Below are 9,393 nucleotides of genomic sequence, written 5' to 3'. Positions count from 1 at the left end.
TCCTGCCACTCCCTTCTGGCTTGCAGAGTTTCTGCTGAAAGATCAGCTGTTTACCTTAGAGGGATTCCCTTGTATGTTATTAGTTGTTTTTCCCTTGCTGCTTTAATATTTTTTCTTTGTATTAATTTTTGATATTTTGATTAGTATGTGTCTTGGCATGTTTCTCCTTGGATTTATCCTGTATGGGACTCTCTGCGCTTCCTAGACTTGATTCGAATGTTGGTGCGTTTAATGTTGTCCCAGAGGTCTCTGAGACTGTCCTCAGTTCTTTTCATTCTTTTTTCTTTATTCTGCTCTGCAGTAGTTATTTCCACTATTTTATCTTCCAGGTCACTTATCCGTTCTTCTGCCTCAGTTATTCTGCTATTGATCCCTTCTAGAGAATTTTTAATTTAATTTATTGTGTTGTTCATCACTGTTTTTTGCTCTACAGTTCTTCTAGGTCCTTGTTAAACGTTTCTTGTATTTTCTCCATTCTATTTCCCAGATTTTGGATCATCTTTACTATCATTATTCTGAGTTCTTGTTCAGGTAGACTGCCTGTTTCCTCTTCATTTGTTTGGTCTGGTGGGTTTTTGCTTTGCTCCTTCATCTGCTGTGTGTTTCTCTGTCTTCTCATTTTGCTTAACTTACTGTGTTTGGGGTCTCCTTTTTGCAGGCTGCAGGTTTGTAGTTCCCATTGTTTTTGGTGTCTGCCCCCAGTGTCTAAGGTTGGTTCAGAGGGTTGTGTAAGCTTCCTGGTAGAGGGGACTGGTGCCTGTGTTCTGGTGGATGAAGCTGGATCTTGTCTTTCTGGTGGGCAGGACCGCATCTGGTGGTGTGTTTTGGGGTGTCTGTGACCTTATTATGATTTTAGGCAGCCTCTCTGCTAATGGGTGGGGTTGTGTTCCTGTCTTGCTAGTTTTTTGGCATAGGTTGTCCATCACTGTATCTTGCTGGTCGTTGAGTGGAGCTGGGTCTTAGCATTGAGATGGAGATCTCTGGGGGGAGCTTTTGCCCTTTGATGTTACATGGAGCTGGGAGGTCTTTGGTGGACCAGTGTCCTGAACTTGGCACTCCCACGTCAGAGGCATGGGCCTGACTCCTGGCTGGAGCACCAAGACCCTGTCAACCACACAGCTCAGAAGAAAAGGGAGAAGAAAAGAAAGAAGAAAAGAAAGAAAGAAAGAAAAAAATAAAATAAAATAAAAAATTTATTAAAATAAAAAATAATTATTTAAAATAAAAAAATTAAAAAGTAATAAAAAAAGAAGAATGAAAGAAAGAAGAGAGAAACCAAACCAAAAAACAAATCCACAAATGGTAAGTGCTAAAAACTATACAAAAACAAACAAACAAAGAAACAAAATGGAGAGAACCCTAAGACAAATGGTTAAAGTAAAGCTATACACACAAAATCACACAAAGAAGCATACATGTACAGACCCACAAAAAGAGAAAAAGGAAAAAAATATATATCTATATATTAAGAAAAAAAAAGAAGGAAGAGAGCAACCAAATCAATAAACAAATCTACTGATGATAATAAGCTCTAAATACTAAACTATGAAAAACATAAAACCAGAAACAAATTAGATACAGAAAGCAAACCCCAAGTCTACAGCTGCTCCCAAAGTCCACCCCTCAATTTTGGTCTGATTTATTGTCTATTCAGGTATTCCAGAGATGCAGGGTACATCAGGTTGATTGTGGAGATTTAATCCACTGCTCCTGAGGCTGCTGGGAGAAATTTCCCTTTCTCTTCTTTTTTGCACAGCTCCTGGGGTTCAGCTTTGGATTTGGCCCTGCCTCTGCATTTACGTCTCCTGAGGGCATCTGTTCTTCGCTCATACAGGACGGGTTAAAGGAGCAGCTGATTAGGGGGCTCTGGCTCACTCAGGCCAGGGGGAGGGAGTGATACAGAATGCAGGGCGAGCCTGCGGTGGCAGAGGCTGGCGTGACGTTGCAACAGCCTGAGGCATGCTGTGGTTCTACTGGGGAGGTTGTCCCTGGATCTCGGGACCCTGGCCATGGCGGGCTGCACAGCCTCCTAGGGAGGTGTGGATAGTGACCTTTGCTTGCACACTGACTTCTTGGTGGCTGTAGCAGCAGCCTTAGTGTTTCATGCCTATCTCTCATGTCTGCATTGATAGCTGTGGCTCGTGCCCATCTCTGGAGCTCGTTTAGGTGGTGCTCTGAATCCCCTCTCCTCGTGCACCCAGAAACAATGGTCTCTTGCCTCTTAGGCAGTTTCAGACTTTTCCCTGGACTCCCTCCCGGCTATCTGTGGCTCACTAGCCCCCTTCAGGCTGTGTTCACACTGCCAACCCTAGTCCTTTCCCTGGGATCTGACCTCCAAAGCCAGAGCCTCAGCTCCCAGCCCCCACCCGCCCCGGTGGGTGAGCAGAAAAGCCTCTCAGGCTGGTGAGTGCTGGTCGGCACCGATCCCCTGTGCAGGAGTCTTTTCTCTTTGCTCTCTGCACCCCTGTTTCTGTGCTCTCCTCCTTGGCTCTGAAGCGTCCCCCATGCTACCACCCGGCTCCACCAGTGAAGGGGCTTCCTAGTGTGGGGAAACTTTTCCTCCTTCACAGTTCCCTCCCAAAGGTGCAGTCCCATCCCCTGTTCTTTTGTCTTTGTTTTTTTTTTTTTCTTTTGCCCTACCCAGGTACGTGGGGGGTTTCTTGCCAGTCCCATCCCCTGTTCTTTTGTCTTTGTTTTTTTTTTTTTCTTTTGCCCTACCCAGGTACGTGGGGAGTTTCTTGCCTTTTGGGAAGTCTGAGGTCTCCTGCCAGCGTTCAGTAGGTGTTCTGTAAGGGTTGTTCCACATGTAGATCTATTTCTGATGTATTTGTGGGGAGGAAGGTGATCTCCACGTGTACTCCTCCGCCATCTTGGAGGTCTCCTCCTGAAGACCGCTCTTGCTACTGTGTGGAAAATCAGTTAGAGGAGGAGGCAAGACTGAAAAATGGAGTAAAACTGCTTTAGCTTAAGATAAGATTACAGCAACCTGGACTCCAGGGATAACACAACGATGGGAAGGAGTTAATAGATTCAGTTATATTTTGTCAGTAAAATAGACAGGACTTGGAAATGGCTTGGATGAGGGTATGAGGAAGAGGGAGGACTTTCAGATTTTTGGCTAGTGCAACTAAGTGTGTGGAAAAGATGGCATTTACTGAAATATGGAAGGCTTGAGTTAGAACGAATTGGAGGGGAAATCAAAATTTAATTTTAATATGTTATGGATGAAATGTATTTGAGACATTATAATGGTGATGTTAAAGAGTTAGTTGGATATAAGGGTCTCTATTTAGGAGAAAAAAGAAGAGGTCCAGGAGAATACAGTGTCAGAGGAGGACCAAAGAGAGCATTTCAACAATAAGAGAAAAGTCAACTTTATTGAATGTTGTTGTTAGTTTAGTAAGATGAGAACTTAATAACTTAGAGGTGATTGGTGACTTTAGTAAGAATAATTTTGGAAGTGGAGACAGGACTTAGATTGTAGTAGGCTGAACAGTAAATGGGCAGTGAGGAAATGGATATAGAATGCACAGAAAACCTTTTAGGGAAGGATTGTCTGTGAAGGGCAGCAGAGAGAGGAATGGTCTCAGGTGGGGATTGTGCATCAAGAAAGGACTTTTTAAAAGATGAGAGAAACTAGAGCAAGTTTGAGTACATATGGGAATGAGCAGGAGAGAGAAAGCATTTGAGGTTGTAGGAGAGAGTGTTAGTAATGGAGCAGTGTCTTTGAGAAGGTGGGAGGGGTGGTAGCTCACGAGTGAGTCATGCCAGGGTGACGTAGTCAGCAGATTGGGGTTTTGCTAGGCAGGGGTTATAGAAGCACAGAGGGGCAAGGGGTTTTCAGGTATTTGCCAAGATGTAATTTTAATGATAGATCATGAGGGGCTTAATGAATAGAGAGAAGTCAGTTGATCTGCAGAGTGAAGGCAATGAAATACCATACTGAGTACAATAGACAGGAGTCCCTGCATTGGACATTAGTTTCACCCATGCATATCTAAGTTCTTTTTTTTTTTCCAATTGCCCTACCTCCTTTTTTGCATTATGTATTACAAAATATCTTTAGAACTCCTCTGTAAAAATCCTGATGCTTCCAAACTAAAGTAGAAGAGTGAAACAAGTCAGCTTATCTTAGATTTTACTTAGTCTTGCTTGCTGTCTTAACAAACTTCTTTTTGGCCTGAGGAGCATTGATTGTTTATATGTGTTTGTTGGAGAAAAATGTTTATTGGAATATCAGGATCTGTTTACTCAATTCTGCTTCTGGTTAAGTGCCTGAATTTATGTTCCCCTACCAGTAAATTCTGTGTAAAAATCACATTTTTATGCTTTATATACACCCTCTAGACCCAAATATATTTCCTGGCTGAGACCAAACTACCTAATTGTTAAAGTTGTTTTTTTTTTTTTAATTGGTTTCTCCCAAAACTAGGTTCTTGCCTTCATGCTTACACTTAATTATTTGTTGAGTGGCCATCAACTGACTGACAATGTACTAGATGCTAAGAATGAGGAAATTAAAAAACTAATTTGCCCTGGGGAAGGCATACATATCACAATTCCTTGTGGTAAATGCTCTCAGTAGGTACTTATCAAAGACTAGGGGAACACAGAGAAAGGGAGCAATTGATTCTACCTTGGTAGAAGAGTTAGAAAAGGCTGACCAAGGAAAGGAGTTTTAAGAAGGGCCCTTAAGGGTGAGTAGGAATAGATGGGAAAGGCATGAATGTAGATGATAATGTTGCAACCTGGAGAGTAGTATGTTGTGGTTTGAGACTAAGTTGTGTAGATTGAGCAGCAGGGTTTCAGGTTGGAAAGTTTGGCTTGACCAAATTCTGAAGAGATTTAAAGGTCAAGGTAACATTTCCATGTTATTCTGTTGGATGGAAAGCTACTGAAGGTTTTAAAATAGAGGACTGATTTAATCATGTCTGTTTTTCTTGCTCTATTTCTCGTTTTCCTTCTAGTCAATATATTTCTGTTAAGCAACTACTTTTCACCTCAGTAAAAATTGTACCTTAGAACTGACACCACTAAGCTCTAGATGCCTCAATTTGCACTGCTGCTGCTGTCAACTCTGATGTGCCCCCTGGCCCTTCTGCCTCTGCTGCCTGAGAAAGTGGACCTTCTTGCCAGAGATGTGCCACCTAGCCCCAGAATGATTCTCAACCATTCCTGCTTCTTTGAGTCAAAGTGGGTGAGTCTGACTGGCTAGGTTTGACCATGTGACTGCACCCTAGCTGCAAGGCAGCCTGGGATGATGAATGTCCCACATTTCCAGTTTCCTTACTGGGAGGCTAGGCTCTGCCTTGCACAAAGATTCATAAAGGGAGAGACTCTCCAAACATAAGTAGGGCTACAAATAATGATCAGCTAAAAAATAAATAAATAGAGACAAATGTTCACTAGACCACCTTTTATAGATGAGAAAAGTAACTTGTCCAAGGCCACAGTGGTGTAAAGTAGTAGAGGCAGGACCTGAATCCAGGAAGTCTGATTCCAGAACTCATATTTTGACCACTATTAAACTGTAGGGCAGTAAAGACTTTGATAAAATGTTTTCATGGGTGATAGTGATGTACTAGAGAGAGGAAGGATGTCTTTGGCTGTGAAGCAGAATGAAAGTAATGGGTCTGTACAGGAGTTGAGCTCATTGGTCTTATTAGGACTCATGACATTTCCTGGGGGGCCCAGGTTGTTGTAGCCATAGTCAGGAACAGAACAAAAAAAGTACTTGCTCAGTTTAGAGTGTTTAGTTAAGCCAACTTAACCTCAGCACCATAACCAGTGTCCCAGCAACCATGGTCTCTGTTGGTGTGTTCCCCCTAGATCTTTGCCCTTTCCAGCCTCACTCCTGGACCTCTAATTGCCTGCTACCATGACTGGCCTTTATGTGAAATTCTTCTTGGTCACTGAGAATCAGAACTTGAGAGGATATTTAGAGGGCCTTTCCTGGGAGAAAAACATCAATGTCAGTCACATATACACACACTAGATGCTAAAACAAGAATAATACAAGTGTGTAATTTTAGCTAAAATCTGGTCATCAGATACTTCTAACAAATAATTCCCTTTTCAAGTAAATTTTGAATGTTTTGGATTCATCACTGAAAATAAGTAAATTGGAAGGTTTCTTGTAAACACCAGTCAGAATGTTGCAATGTCATCTTCTAAGCTATATAAACATTGAGGCCCAATTATATAATTTTTTTTAAATCTTGAAAAACAAAACAAAGCAAAAGGAGATTTTGCCCTCTCAGCAGTAACTCTCTTTTCGGTTTGTGGAGTGTGGTACCTTTCCTCTGGGAATGCAGGAGGTCTTCCAAAGCATCTTTCTTTCCTCATTTTTAACCTCATGGCATTATCCAGCTATGAATATCAAAATTTCTTAGAGTGTTCTTTATCTACTTAGAAGCCTTTAGTCTCTGGAAACAGTAGGACTTCTAGTTAAATTTTGTAAATGCAAGACCATTGCTGAATGCTTTGCAATAATAGATACTTCTTATTCCTTTTGTAAGCAATTGTCCTTGTGGAAATCAGAAGGCACCTGGCACTTGAGGAAAATATACACTTCGACATCATGAAATCCTTGGTCTTTTACATCATGCCATTTATTAGTGTTGCTCATGGATCTGAAGACAGCCTTTTCCTTTTCTTTGAGCCACTGCAGATATTTATCTCTCATTTCTTCTGTTTCCCACAATTATCCACCTCTAAACATTATCAGAATCGTCCCCAGGCATCTAAACTTTAAATGAGATTGTAACTTTTCCATTTGGGTTTGTTTCATTAAACAAATATGTGGCTGCTACATGTTTTTGCAGCAGATACTATTTATGTGGGAGTTGGATTTGTACTGTGTTTACAGCTAAAGAGAAAAAAATTCAACACTTTATTGGACATGTACTAGCATGTGGGTGAGGTTGAAGAAAATAATTGAGTGTTGAAATCAAACACATGCCTGGGAGAGTATTCCTTTTTGGTGGAGTGTGAAGGAAAGGCCAACGGCTGGCACACATGGAGGTCTTTAAGGGTTAGCCTCCTTTTTCAGAATGTTCCTTCAGAATGTTCAACCTTCCAACTGGAGCAGATTGCTCCAGAAGATTTCAAGGCAAACTTCTGTCCATTTCAAAGCAAGACATTTTACCACAAAACAAAAACCATGTGTCTTTATTCCATTGTATATGATCTCTCCCACACCTCTAAAAGCCATTTATTTTTATCTATTTTTTATCTATTTTTCATCTCTCTTTCTCTCTCTCTCCCCATCCTCCCATGTATCCATCCATCCATCCATCCCTTTATTTATTTTCAGGGCATGAAGCATACTGAAAATTTCTGATCATTTTTTTCGGGGTAATCTACATTGCATACGTAAAAACGTTATCTTAGTTTTATGAGTGACTGTTTAAAATGTGCAATCCTGAGATCAAGGACTTGTAGGTCTTGTTCACTGCTTTATTCCCAGTCCTAGAACAGGGCATGGCACAGAGCAGATTCTCAATAAATATTTATTGGATGAATCAATGAGTTATTTGCAAATGACACTTGTATAGAATAGCATGGTTTTCTTTCTCTCACATTCATCTCAAGTGGAAACATTTCAGAAATCTGAAAGTGTCTCTACCATGTAGGTTAGCTTTTACACACAGTCTTCAAAGAAGAGGATTGATTAAAATAGAATAATTACATGATTTTGATCTGTGGAATCAGTGGACCCCACCTTAGCCATCAGTTTAGGCAGATAAAAATCTGTCGCCATATTTTCTCCCTATCTCCTATTTCCACCCCAAATTAGAAGAATCTACAACTTTCCCACGTATTTATGTCAGTATAAGAGCCTTATCACCTGAAAAATCTTATTATTTTTTTCTTTTTTGATGGGATGGGAGCTCTTTATCTTACTTATGTTAACTTTTTCCTCTCTGTCTCTCTTCCTTACTCCCTCCTTCCCTCTGCTCTCCCATTGTTTCTCCCTCCCTGCCTCCCTTCCTCTCTCTCTCTCTCTCTTTCCTTTCAAGTATTACCAGGGTAAACAGTAGCTCTAAAAATCAAAACCTCTTAGACTAACAGGCTATAATCTTCACTTTCCCAGGAGAAACAAGATGTGTCAGTCTTTTTTGCTGAATATTAATTTACAACTGTTGAATTGTCTTTAGTCTTTTTAAAATTTTATTCAATTTATTTATTTTTGGCTGCATTGGGTCTTCGTTGCTGCACGCAGGCTTTCTCTAGTTGTGGACAGCGGAGTCTACTCTTCATTGTGGTGCATGGACTTCTCATTGCGGTGGCTTATCTTGTTGAGGAGCACGGGCTCTAGGCGTGCCAGCTTCAGTAGTTGTGCCACACAGGCTCAGGGCTTAGTTACTCCGTGGCATGTGGGCTCCTCCCAGACCAGGGTTCGAACCCCTGTCCCTGCACTGGCAGGCGGATTCTTAACCACTGCGCCACCAGGGAAGCACCTGTCTTTAGTCTTTATATGCACATTTATTTTTTGAAGTGAGTTACTGGTTGACTATATTACTTCGGGGAGAATGCAAATGCGATCTCTGTGTTCAGCAGATTGTTTAACCCAGCATATGCCCAGAATTGTGTAAAGAGCAAATAAATGTCCCAAAAAATTAATAAAGATGAAGGAGACTAAATTTTTAGCATGGAAATCAAGTTACAGCACATAAAATTAATTGTATAGAGTATGGGAGTATAGGACATTGTGTAGTTCAACAGAAGAGTTAGATTTATAAGTAGCAGTGACTTTAAAACTCTTCAGATATGGGAAGAAGTAATTGTGAGGCTGGAATGAATTGCCAGGGAAGCTGCTGGGACTTAATTATATGAACCATGTGGTTTTAAATAGTTTTCTAATTCTAGGGTTTAGTTCCTCATAACCCTGGAGGTAGTGTACTGCCTGGTATAGGGTGCTAATTGAACAACATTATAAACCTGTTCTCTGAAGACTAGATGGGTGAAGACTAGATGTGTGTGTTTGGGGAAGGTAGGGTGGTAGATTTGGGGGGCAAAATTAATGGAATACTATTTTCATAGTTTCCATTTATTTTCAGGTATCATGATAAATCCTTTATTTTCATATTCTTATTTAATTTTCACAATTCTTTGAGGTAATATTATCTCTATTTTATGTATGAGAAAAATTCATCTCAGAGAAGAAAAATAACCTGCCCAAGATCACAGAGCTGGTATAAGGGGCAAAACAGGATTCTAGTATAGAACTTCATGACTCCAAAGTCCAAGCCATGTCTTTCTATCTAAAATGAAAAACAGACCAATACAAAGGAACAACTTATTTTTTTCTGATTATAAAAAGCAATATAGGGCTTCCCTGGTGGCGCAGTGGTTGAGAGTCCGCCTGCCGATGCAGGGGACACGGGTTCG

Source organism: Physeter macrocephalus, chromosome 2 (assembly GCF_002837175.3).
Source record: "Physeter macrocephalus isolate SW-GA chromosome 2, ASM283717v5, whole genome shotgun sequence".
In the NCBI taxonomy this organism is placed as follows: Eukaryota; Metazoa; Chordata; class Mammalia; order Artiodactyla; family Physeteridae; genus Physeter; species Physeter macrocephalus.
The sequence above is the reverse complement of the archived record's forward strand: the minus strand, read 5'-3'. Positions refer to the sequence as shown.